Source organism: Schistocerca piceifrons, chromosome 1, assembly GCF_021461385.2.
Source record: "Schistocerca piceifrons isolate TAMUIC-IGC-003096 chromosome 1, iqSchPice1.1, whole genome shotgun sequence".
NCBI lineage: Eukaryota > Metazoa > Arthropoda > Insecta > Orthoptera > Acrididae > Schistocerca > Schistocerca piceifrons.
The window spans coordinates 1119552501-1119564612 of NC_060138.1; the positions used below are offsets into that span (position 1 = coordinate 1119552501).

General features: G+C 44.9%; 1 non-coding gene across 1 annotated transcript; it reads left to right on the top strand.

The window, feature by feature from the left end:
• Positions 1 to 3889: 3889 nt before the first annotated feature.
• On the top strand, positions 3890 to 3964 carry Trnas-cga. Its single transcript has one exon. It is a non-coding gene; the product is annotated as a tRNA-Ser (tRNA).
• Positions 3965 to 12112: the final 8148 nt, after the last annotated feature.

Consider the following 12112-nt stretch of genomic DNA (forward strand, 5'->3'; position numbering starts at 1 on the left):
GGAACGGCTTGCCATGCCATTTCCACCTGGCGCCTCAGTTGGACCAGCGTTCGTGCTGGACGTGCAGACCGCGTGAGACGACGCTTCATCCAGTCCCAAACATACTCAATGGGGGACAGATCCGGAGATCTTGCTGGCCAGGGTAGTTGACTTACACCTTCTAGAGCACGTTGGGTGGCACGGGATACATGCGGACGTGCATTGTCCTGTTGGAACAGCAGGTTCCCTTGCCGGTCTAGGAATGGTAGAACGATGGGTTCGATGACGGTTTGGATGTACCGTGCACTATTCAGTGTCCCCTCGACGATCACCAGTGGTGTACGGCCAGTGTAGGAGATCGCTCCCCACACCATGATGCCGGGTGTTGGCCCTGTGTGCCTCGGTCGTATGCAGTCCTGATTGTGGCGCTCACCTGCACGGCGTCAAACACGCATACGACCATCATTGGCACCAAGGCAGAAGCGACTCTCATCGCTGAAGACGACACGTCTCCATTCGTCCCTCCATTCACGCCTGTCGCGTCACCACTGGAGGCGGGCTGCACGATGTTGGGGCGTGAGCGGAAGACGGCCTAACGGTGTGCGGGACCGTAGCCCAGCTTCATGGAGACGGTTGCGAATGGTCCTCGCCGATACCCCAGGAGCAACAGTGTCCCTAATTTGCTGGGAAGTGGCGGTGCGGTCCCCTACGGCACTGCGTAGGATCCTACGGTCTTGGCGTGCATCCGTGCGTCGCTGCGGTCCGGTCCCAGGTCGACGGGCACGTGCACCTTCCGCCGACCACTGGCGACAACATCTATGTACTGTGGAGACCTCACGCCCCACGTGTTGAGCAATTCGGCGGTACGTCCACCCGGCCTCCCGCAAGCCCACTATACGCCCTCGCTCAAAGTCCGTCAACTGCACATACGGTTCACGTCCACGCTGTCGCGGCATGCTACCAGTGTTAAAGACTGCGATGGAGCTCCGTATGCCACGGCAAACTGGCTGACACTGACGGCGGCGGTGCACAAATGCTGCGCAGCTAGCGCCATTTGACGGCCAACACCGCGGTTCCTGGTGTGTCCGCTGTGCCGTGCATGTGATCATTGCTTGTACAGCCCTCTCGCAGTGTCCGGACCAAGTATGGTGGGTCTGACACACCGGTGTCAATGTGTTCTTTTTTCCATTTCCAGGAGTGTATATACATGAGGTTATTTTGTGAGCGTAGTATTAAGGAATTCTGCTAAAATCACTTTCATTTAAAACAGGTCAGCTCTAGTAACATACCTTGTTTCTAATATTTAATTTTGTTCAATAATAAATTTTTTCACAAAAATAAATAGGGGGTGACGTAGCGAAACAAGCGCTGTGTCATTTAAGAGGTACAGAGGCGGAGGAGTGTGCCGGGACTTACCCACTTTCCTGCTACTATAATCCGTTCATCATAAGAATAAACCTGATGTAAACAAACACAAACGCGATGATTTGTCAGAAGCCATAGCACATGTACACTGATGTTATTACGCTCTTGAAAGTAGGTCCTACTTATGTATTAGATATCTTATTACTAAGTTACGCAAGATGAAACTTTAACATATTCTGATGTATTAACAGCCACCAACGTATTTCTTAATCATGCTTTAGCTACGTAGTTTTTATTTCAAAAATCGTGTACAGTTACAGCCTCTGCAGGGTTGTGCTCTGATTGTCCCACTGCTAATGCACAGTATGAAAATGGCTGACGCTGCTTTCTGTTCCGTAGTGAAACACGCGCGGAACACGCTTTAAAAGTGCCGAGAAATGGGTTGTTCTTAATACTTTTCATAAATTTACGGAGATAATCGACTCTGAAGTTTTAACGGTTGTATATAATGCAGTCAGTAAACATACCCACATTGAACGTGTAGCGCAGTCCGTAGGATAATGGGGTAGTAATCACATGCGGTTATTCGTGCGCTGGTTCACATCTCCCCTTTATCATTTTTTTCTCGTTCGATTTGAAATACCTACATCTCGTACTTATAAAATCATCAATTTTTATGAATAATGCACGACTTCTTGTTTCTAATTAGATATTGGACGCGCAATTCCTGTTTCCATTTCATATACAAATTATTAATTATCGAAGTTTTATGAAAGACTATTCATAGAAGTAGTTTAAATTAATAAAACATAACAATTTAATTTTTAAGGCAAAATGAAAAACCAAATCCTCTTTATTTAGACTATATCCATCGTTTTATAACACAGAGGTAGATAAGTATCGTAGAAACACGAAAAAAATAATTTTCACAGCATCGTGCACATCTTACAAATGCTGCATTTTTACATTTGCTACAGTACCATTATAATATGAACCAAACATAACTGATCTGGAGCCAAGCTGCGGGATTTGGCCCGAGAAGTAACAAGACTGTTAAGCTGCCAGACGCACTGGAACTAACGCACGCATCTTTTTCACACGTCACTGCCGAACACTGGCGGCATATAGAACGGCTCGTCATAAAAGAAGAGAAAATGGTGCGCCTGGTTGGCTTTGTGGATTCTGTTGTCGATAGGCTCGTTATCAACCTAGCAGGTGACACTTCCAGAACTGAAATGTATTTCTCGGATTCGGGTAAGGAAGGAGCTAAGAGATTACCAGACGACTGACTGTAAGTAATACCTTCAGTGGCTTCAATATTTAACTAAACGGTGAAATCCTTCAAAACTTTCTTACGTTAAACACAGCTTATGCAGAAAAATTACCTTGTGGTTAAGTCAGGAATGTTCATTATTCTTGCTTTTAATTACAACAGTACGTTAGCTAAAAACGATATCGTGTTGCGGTTTTCGTGTAGTCGTTTAAGGAGCGTATTGTGAGAGATTTGCAGTGTATCATTTCATTCTGATTAAAAATTAAATGACATTCGATGCTGTCTGTATTGCTCCTCTGGTCGTCTCTTTTTACGTGTGAACTGCAGCTGGCCTCGTACCTCTATGCTAGCTGTCCAAGCTGACCGGCCAATGCTGTCCAAGTTAAATGCGCCAGTAAAGCTGTTGTCCCGTATTATCGCTAAGTCGATGTGCGCGTAACGTACAGCACAAAACGTACCCTTATTATCGTACTTGACAGTACTCGAGACAGCTTGGCTGCAGTCCCACGTGAAATGTAAATCCAATGAGGTTCCAGAAAACGCGGAAGAATACATACTGCAATGAAATTTCCTGGCAGATTAAAACTGTGTGCCCGACCGAGACTCGAACTCGGGACCTTTGCCTTTCGCGGGCAAGTGCTCTACCAACTGAGCTACCGAAGCACGACTCACGCCCGGTACCCACAGCTTTACTTCTGCCAGTACCTCGTCTCCTATCTTCCAAACTTTACAGAAGCTCTCCTGCGAACCAAGCAGAACTAGCACTCCTGAAAGAAAGGATATTGCGGAGACATGGCTTAGCCACAGCCTGGGGGATGTTTCCAGAATGAGATTTTCACTCTGCAGCGGAGTGTGCGCTGATATGAAACTTCCTGGCAGATTAAAACTGTGTGCCCGACCGAGACTCGAACTCGGGACCTTTGCCTTTCGCGGGCAAGTGCTCTACCAACTGAGCTACCGAAGCACGACTCACGCCCGGTACCCACAGCTTTACTTCTGCCAGTACCTCGTCTCCTACCTTCCAAACTTTACAGAAGCTCTCCTGCGAACCAAGCAGAACTAGCACTCCTGAAAGAAAGGATATTGCGGAGACATGGCTTAGCCACAGCCTGGGGGATGTTTCCAGAATGAGATTTTCACTCTGTCTCCGCAATATCCTTTCTTTCAGGAGTGCTAGTTCTGCTTGGTTCGCAGGAGAGCTTCTGTAAAGTTTGGAAGGTAGGAGACGAGGTACTGGCAGAAGTAAAGCTGTGGGTACCGGGCGTGAGTCGTGCCTCGGTAGCTCAGTTGGTAGAGCACTTGCCCGCGAAAGGCAAAGGTCCCGAGTTCGAGTCTCGGTCGGGCACACAGTTTTAATCTGCCAGGAAGTTTCATATCAGCGCACACTCCGCTGCAGAGTGAAAATCTCATTCTGGAAACATAGTGCAATGTTTACAGCAGGTTTATTGGTATGATGAACGTATTATAGCGCCACAACATCATAACGCGCCTGTGCGGAGCGTGCAAGTATTGCGCCATAACTTAAGAATGAAATTAAATATTAAAGAAGCTTTCCCAAACTTTGTCATCATATGATTCAGTATATTAATGTTTAAACTGTCAAATCTCAGAGTGATCAAATGAGTATCTTTCCCTAAATACATCGTTTTGAGAAAAAAATAATTGGCGTTAAACAAAAAGCGGGAAAGCCAAAAATAGGTCACATTGTGCAAATTTATCCCAAAATCAACTGTTACAAGTTTCAACTTGATCAGAACAATATTTTGGTCAAAATCGGTCTATTCCTGAAAAACTGAAGGAGCTAAATATTAGACTTAAAAATACGAAAAATCGTTTGAAGCTTCCGTTTGATATAACAACATTAACTATGTGACTCCATTAAGCTACCTAAAAAATGTTTTCGAGTTATTTACTGAAAAATAATTCGGAACAAAATAGTTCTTATTTGTAATAGATTAAGACCATAATACTAATGATAGAAAGTTTTGATTACAGCACCTTATGAAACCCATGAAATAATAAAGCTGCAACTAACTGCAAGACCTTAATGTAATATAAGGTCGCTTAGCGTTGTAGTTCTGTGGTAATGTTCTACTGTCGGTTCCGTCCTAAAAATTATAGCCGGCAAAGTTCAAATACAGTCGAGCTGAAACTTGTTCTGTAGTTAAGGCCAACGTTATTCCATTCATTTAAAAATTACGAGGATTGTAAATTGATACACAACAGTGCTACAAAATGAGATGTGTCCGAGGAAGTGGCCATTTAGATGCTACTTCTTGGGCGCAGAGCGGATGACAGCAGGTGTTCCCTTCGACCGTCCGTTGCGCCCATAAATACGGCCTGAAAGGCAGAGAGTGACACTTTACTTCGCACCCAGCTATTAATCGGTCCGCGTCAGTCAAACGCCGGTTTACGGGCTGCCTTGGGTGACGTCATAGGCTGCAACTAAAGGCGTGATAGATAAGAGTAGAAAGTGAACTCGCGAGGACTGGACACCGTCCTGGATCGTTTAGATTTTTGAAGACACAATTAGCACCGAGCTATCTCTGTCCGCGTCAGTCAAAAGCCCGCTTACGCGCTGCCTCGGATGACGTCACAGCCCTGTTGCTGCTAAACGCATGTTTTTGGCACAAGTAGGAAGTGAACTCGCGAGGACTGTACACCGTCCTGGGTCGCTTAGATTTCGCTGAAGTAACTGTTTGTTCCGCCCGTAACGTTAACAAAACCGCATGGCCAGTGGTGAGATTATTTTCCATTTTTGCAGCGAGCAATTAAGTTAGGTTACTATAAAAACAGGGCGAAAGACCATTTAATGGGGACATACCGAAGAGGTCGCCTCTGAACTACTCATAGTGCTATTTATAGTACGCTACGGTCGCAGGTTCGAATCCTGCCTCAGGGATGGATGTGTGTGATGTCCTTAGGTTAGTTAAATGGTTCAAATAGCTCTGAGCACTATGGGACTTAACTTATGAGGTCATCAGTCCCCTAGATCTTTGAACTACTTAAACCTAAGGACATCACACACATCCATGCCCGAGGCAGGATTCGAACCTGCGACAGTAGCGGTCGCGCAGTTCCAGACTGTAGCGCCTAGAACCGCTCGGCCACCCCGGTCGGTAGGTTAGTTAGGTTTAAGTAGTTCTGAGTTCTAGGGGACTGATGACTTCAGATGTTAAGTCTCATAGTGCTCAGAGCCAGCTGAACCATTTGTTTATAATAGAGACATTATATTATTATTATACAGCTCAAAGCCGTAGCTAACACAAAGCGCGTAAGTTGAGCTATGTTCCCGCATTCCCTTCCGATCACGGACTCTCCGAAATCCATCTTAACACTTTTCTCTCCATGATTGGTCATGTGGACTCTTTTGATAAAGCAATTGATTTTCAAACGTTTCTTGGCAGCTTCTTCGACTTGAAGGTAGCTGATTTTTTTTTTCCTCTCGTAGAATACAAAGATCAAAATTTACGGGCTGTTCGCTCTTTGACTCATTCTGTTAGCTGCAGTTGCTATGAGGCCACATTTGCTTGCGATAGTGTTAGATTTCCTTAATTCGCTAGACGGAAATACGACTGGCTGAGGGGCAGGGGTAGAGACTGAAAGGCAACCAGAATTCGTTTCCTTCTGGCAGAGGGATGGGAGCGGCTTGTTCTCCAGCTGGCTGGCTGCCTCTTCTGCAGGCCGTCGGCAAAGTGAAGGGCGACCAGTGGAGCCCCCACTCTGTCTGCCCAGCTATGTACGTCAATACGATTAACTGCAGGCTGTTTCACAAGGTTGTTCGTGAGCTGCCGTGGCGCGGCAAAAGAGTGTGAAAACTCAACCCGGAGGTGTTTATTCTTCGCTAAACGTGTTACAATTTCAAGGAACGCGGAATACTATAGTCTTTTCTCTATTCAGTAAATTACGTAGAAACAAATATCGTAACACTGAACAGAACTTATGTAAGCATTGCGAATACAGCATGTAATCCGAATGCATAAACGCCTACTATCTCCTAACTGCAGGGATATTTCGATAGGGCTTTAAATATTACACAGTGAAATTATTCCGAGGAATTTAAGCATTTTTCTTGCTAAAAAGAATAAATGTCAGTTGTGTCGGCATTGAGAAATAGCTGCTATTTTCGGTAACGATCCTCAAAAATCAACATCTCCACGTCTCAGATTTGTTCACATATAGCTCCAGTATTAGTATGTACTGCTAGAAGACTATAAGCTATACAGCTGTTTCAAAGAAGGATCATACACTACTGGCCATTAAAAGTGCTACACCACGAAGATGACGTGCTACAGACGCGAATTTAACCGACAGGAAGAAGAAACTGTGATATGCAAATGATTAGCTTTTCAGAGCATTCACACAAGGTTGGCGCCGGTGGCGACACCTACAACGTGCTGACATGAGGAAAGTTGCCAACCGATTTCTTATACACAAACAGCAGTTGACCGGCGTTGCCTGGTGAAACGTTGTTGTGATGCCTCGAGTAAGGAGGAGAAATGCGTACCATCACTTTCCGACTTTGATAAAGGTCGGATTGTAGCCTATCGCGATTGCTGTTTATCGTATCGCGACATTGCTGCTCGCGTTGATACAGATCCAATGACTGTTAGCAGTATATGGAATCGGTGGGTTCAGGAGGGTAATACGGAACGCCGTGTTGGATTCCAACTGGCTCGTATCACTAGCAGTCGAGATGACAGGCATCTTATTCGCATGGCTGTAATGGATCGTGCAGCCACGTCTCGATCCCTGAGTCAACAGATGGGGACGTTTGCGAGACAACAACCATCTGCACGAACAGTTCGACGACGTTTGCAGCAGCATGGACTATCAGCTCGGCGGCCATGGCTGAGGTTACCCTTGACGCTGCATCACAGACAGGAGCGCCTGCGATGGTGTACTCAACGACGAACCTGGGTGCACCAATGGCAAAACGTCATTTTTCGGATGTATCCAGGTTCTGCTAACAGCATCATGATGGTCGCATCCGTGCTTGGCAACATCGCGGTGAACGCACATTGGAAGCGTGTATTCGTCATCGCCATATTGGCTGCCCTGGCCAGCACATTCTCCAGATCTCTCACCAACTGAAAACGACTGGTCAATGGTGCCCGAGTAACTGGCTCGTCACAATACGCCAGTCACTACTCTTGATGAACTGTGGTATCGTGTTGAAGCTGCATGGGCAGCTGTACCTGTACCCGCCATCCAAGCTTTGTTTGACTCAATGCCCAGGCGTATCAAGGCCGTTATTATGGCCAGAGGTGGTTGTTCTGGGTACTGATTTCTCAGGATCTATGCACCCAAATTGCGTGAAAATGTAATCACATGTCGGTTCTAGTATAATATATTTGTCCAATGAATACCCGTTTATCATCTGCATTTCTTCTTGGTGTAGTGTATATTCCTGCAGAAGGTAGTATTGGTGAAAATTAGAAGAAAAGTTCGGGTAACGATATATCCGGAAACCTATACCTGTGGAGAGATGAGCCAACCTGCGCTCTTAGTAGACGCTACAAGCAGTGATGCGTGTGGTTACCACCTCCTTCAGCCCTTCTTCGCAGTGAATTATGCGCTCTTGCAGATGCATCTGGTTGCATTCGGCTTGAGTCACATGCTCCTGCAACGTCTGCACATTGTCGACGAACTGTGTATCTAATCAGGAATATCTTCTTCGCCCTTTTGTTCTTTTACCCTCTATCTTCCCTTCTATTAGGAACTATAGACACATGCATTTGGTGTTACGTATGATATGTGCTAGGTATGCAGTTTTTCTACTTTCGAACGCGAGTAACATTTCTCATGGTTTGTGGCTTCTTCGCAATACTTCGGTGTTGGTCATTCTTCTTGTCCACAGAATTTTAAGCATTCTGCAGTAAATCCACATTGAAAGATCTCGATATTCTACTCCTTGCTGCTGTTATATTTAGTGTCCATTCTTCAGAACCAAATAAAAGTACAAACCAAAAGTGGCATCTGACAAATGGAACTCTAAGGTTTAGGTCTGGGCTTATGCTTGCGAAATTTATCTTGAATTTCATGAAAGCATTACGGGTGTTCTGTATGCGACATTTTCTCTGCTATCTCCATAGAGTCACGTTCGTAGGTACATAAAGGAGTCACTGAATCGTACATTTGCATTTGTAAAGGAGTCTGGCCGCCGTGTGACAATCATAAAATGCGTCCTTTAGGTGTTAATTTTGAGATCTAGATTACTGTAGTAATCTCTTACTATGTTGAGGAATTGTAGAAGATCATTTAAACTACCACCAATCAGAACAGCAAATATTGTTGTTGAAGACTCCATTTACCTTTAAGCATTGTTCTATATCTGTATGCGCTTCCTGAAAAATACTCTCTAAGTACCAATTGAGTAGCAAGGGTGACAGTACGCATGCTTGTCGGACTCCTTCGCGGATATTTACCATTTACCAAGCGGTGACTTCCTGATCAAATTTTACCTGTGCTGTCTGCTAGCAATATATATTCTCTATACAGTGTATGTCGTAATATATATATATATATATATATATATATATATATATATATATATATATATATTTCGTTTGAGAATTTCCATAAGTTTATCATTTTGTACTCTATCGCAGGCTTTTGCATAATCAATAAAACAAAGGCTGCATTTTATCCTTATCATAGCAGTTTTGCACTAGAACTTTTTGTGCAACTATTGCTTCACTTGTACGTGCCTAAATCTTTTCTAAACCGAAACTTTTTCACCAATGAGTTTCTCACATTTTTCAAAGAAATTTCAACAGATAACTTTCAGAAATATTTTCAGTGAGTGGCACCTAAGACTAACGAGTCTATGATCTTCACATTTTCTCAAAGTCTTCCTTCTTGGCAAAGGACTGAAAACTGATAACAGCCGTTGGGCAGAGTAATTATCGATAATTAATTGCACCATGAATTTTGTTGAAAAGTTTATATAAGATTGTGATACCGTTATCAAGAAGTTTTATGAGCTTCATTGGAATTTCCTCAGGCCCTGTTGCTTTACTGGCTTTTAAACACCCTATATTTATTACAAATATATGAATAGTAACTGAGATAAAAAGTATTTGCAGAATCCATTATAAAGCAAACGTTAATGAAATTACACATGGCGTCTTTTTTTGTTCTTAGGCCTCTGCGCCGTAGCAGTTATAAGCCTTTTTTTTGTTCTTAGGCCTCTGCGCCGTAGCAGTTATAAGCCTACAAGTAATGTAAATTATACTAGCTGATTAGTGCAGATAATTCGCACTCTATCCTGATCAGTCACCGATAGCTAATACAGTAATGGGGAATATATTCGAAGAGTCCTCAGCAAAAAATAACACTCATCATCTGAAAACGTTAGCCAGCGTCATCGTGTGTTGCAGCACTTGCGACGAATGCTCCGAGGTGTTGTAATCATCACTGATTTTACATAGCATGGCATGGACTTCATCTTGATTGACTGAGGGCTTTTATAGTCGTTATGGCGAATTCTGCTTGTGCGTACGTATGGCGATGCCCTTAGTGAGGTGTCCATCCTAGTGAGCTTCCTCCAGTTCGTCACGTTTCACGTCATGCATCTCTACATTCACATCCTGCTCCAGTCTCCCTTCGGTATCCGCTGGCGCTGGCGGTATTGTGTCAGGCGTATAAATCATTGGTGTCTCCTCAACTGTATGCAGTGGCATTGTCACCACCTCTGAGGCAACGGTTCGATAGGATGCTTTGACGTCGGTGTCGATGTGTCCTGAACTGCCGTCAGCAGAAGAGACGTTTGCGTCTGTAACTGTTGGTCGCCTCTAGGCAATCGCGCTAATCTTCGATGGAGGCATTACGACCGAACCATGGCCCTCACTGCCGCATCTGAACACGTCCTTGGTTCACTGTGGTACACTGAAGCGCCAAAGAGACTGTTATAGGCATGCGTATTCAAATACAGGGATATGTAAACAGGCAGAATACGACGTTGCGGTCGACAACACTTAATACGACAACAAATGTCTGGCGCAGTTGTTAGATCGGTTACTGCTGCTACAATGGCAGGTTATCAAGATTTAAGTGAGTTTGAACGTGGTGTTACAGTCGGCGCCCGAGCGATGGGACACAGCATCTCTGAGATAGCGATGAAGTGGAGATTTTTCTTAACGACTGCACGACACAAAGCTTTACGCCTCGTCTGGGCCAGTCAACACCGACAACGGACTGTTCATGGGTGGATACATGTTGCCTGGTCGGACGAGACTCGTTTCAGATTGTATCGAGTGCATGAACGTGTACGGGTATGGAGACAACCTCATGAATCCATGGACCCTGCTTGTCAGCAGGGGACTGTTCAAGCTGGTGGAGGCTCTTAATAGTGTGGGGCGTGTGCGCTTGGAGTGATATGGGACCCCTGATACACCTAGATACGACTCTGACAGGTGACACGTACTGTCTGATCACCTGCGTCCATTCATATCCATTATGCATTCAGACGGACTTGGGCAATTCCAGCAGGACAATGTGACAGCCCACGAGTCCACAATTGCTACAGAGTGGCTCCAGGAACACTCTTCTGAGTTTAAACACTTCCGCTGGCCACCTAACTCCCCAGACACGAAAATTATTGAGCATATCTGAGATGACTTGCAACGTGCTATCCGGAAGAGATCTCCACACCCTCGTTCTATTACGGATTTATGGACAGTCCTGCAGGATTCATGGTGTCAGTTCCCTCCAGCACTGCTTCAGACATTAGTCGAGTCCATGCCGCGTCGTGTCGTGGCACTTCTGCGTTCTCCCGGGGCCCACCACGTTAAGAGGCAGGTGTACCAGTTTCTTTGGCTCTTTGGCGTATGTATATGAGGGCACATGTTTTGTCAACTCATTGCGTACCTGTAGTACACCGTTAAATACTGGGTAAGTTATGAAGCTTGCCCATTTTTCGGTGATGTGCCTGATCACCGTACCATATTGTCGTAATACGTCTGTCATCTTCATTTCCGGTACTTCGAAGGACAGTTCAAAGACCTGTAAGGTGTGGATGCCTAAACCCCGAAGATCCACCGAGACGTCTCCTCTATGGATGTCTGAGTGTCGAAGTTTTAACCCCTACATGACACAGTTCAGTATCTTATCATATGCTGCATCTGTAGCCAGCTTGACGTAGACGACACTGCTTACGATCGATAAATGGATGCCAGTCAGGTTTGTATAACTAGAGCGCACTTCGTCTCGCAAAAAGCGTTAAATTTCATCGACCTTATGTCTCATGTATTCGTTAGAGAAGGTGAACCTGAGAGTGGTCTTTCTGGAAGAGTGTATCATAGTGCTCGTCTATAAGAATTTACACATTCGAAACCGGCAGCAATAAACACAACCTTGACCGCGAGGACGCACAGCCAAGGCGTAAACACTGTGTCCGAGTTGCTCCATTGCCAAGGCCAGACTGGCATTAGGCTACGGAGGCGACCCAGCTGAAGAGAGTAACTATGAAAAATTTACACAAGCATCCCAGAT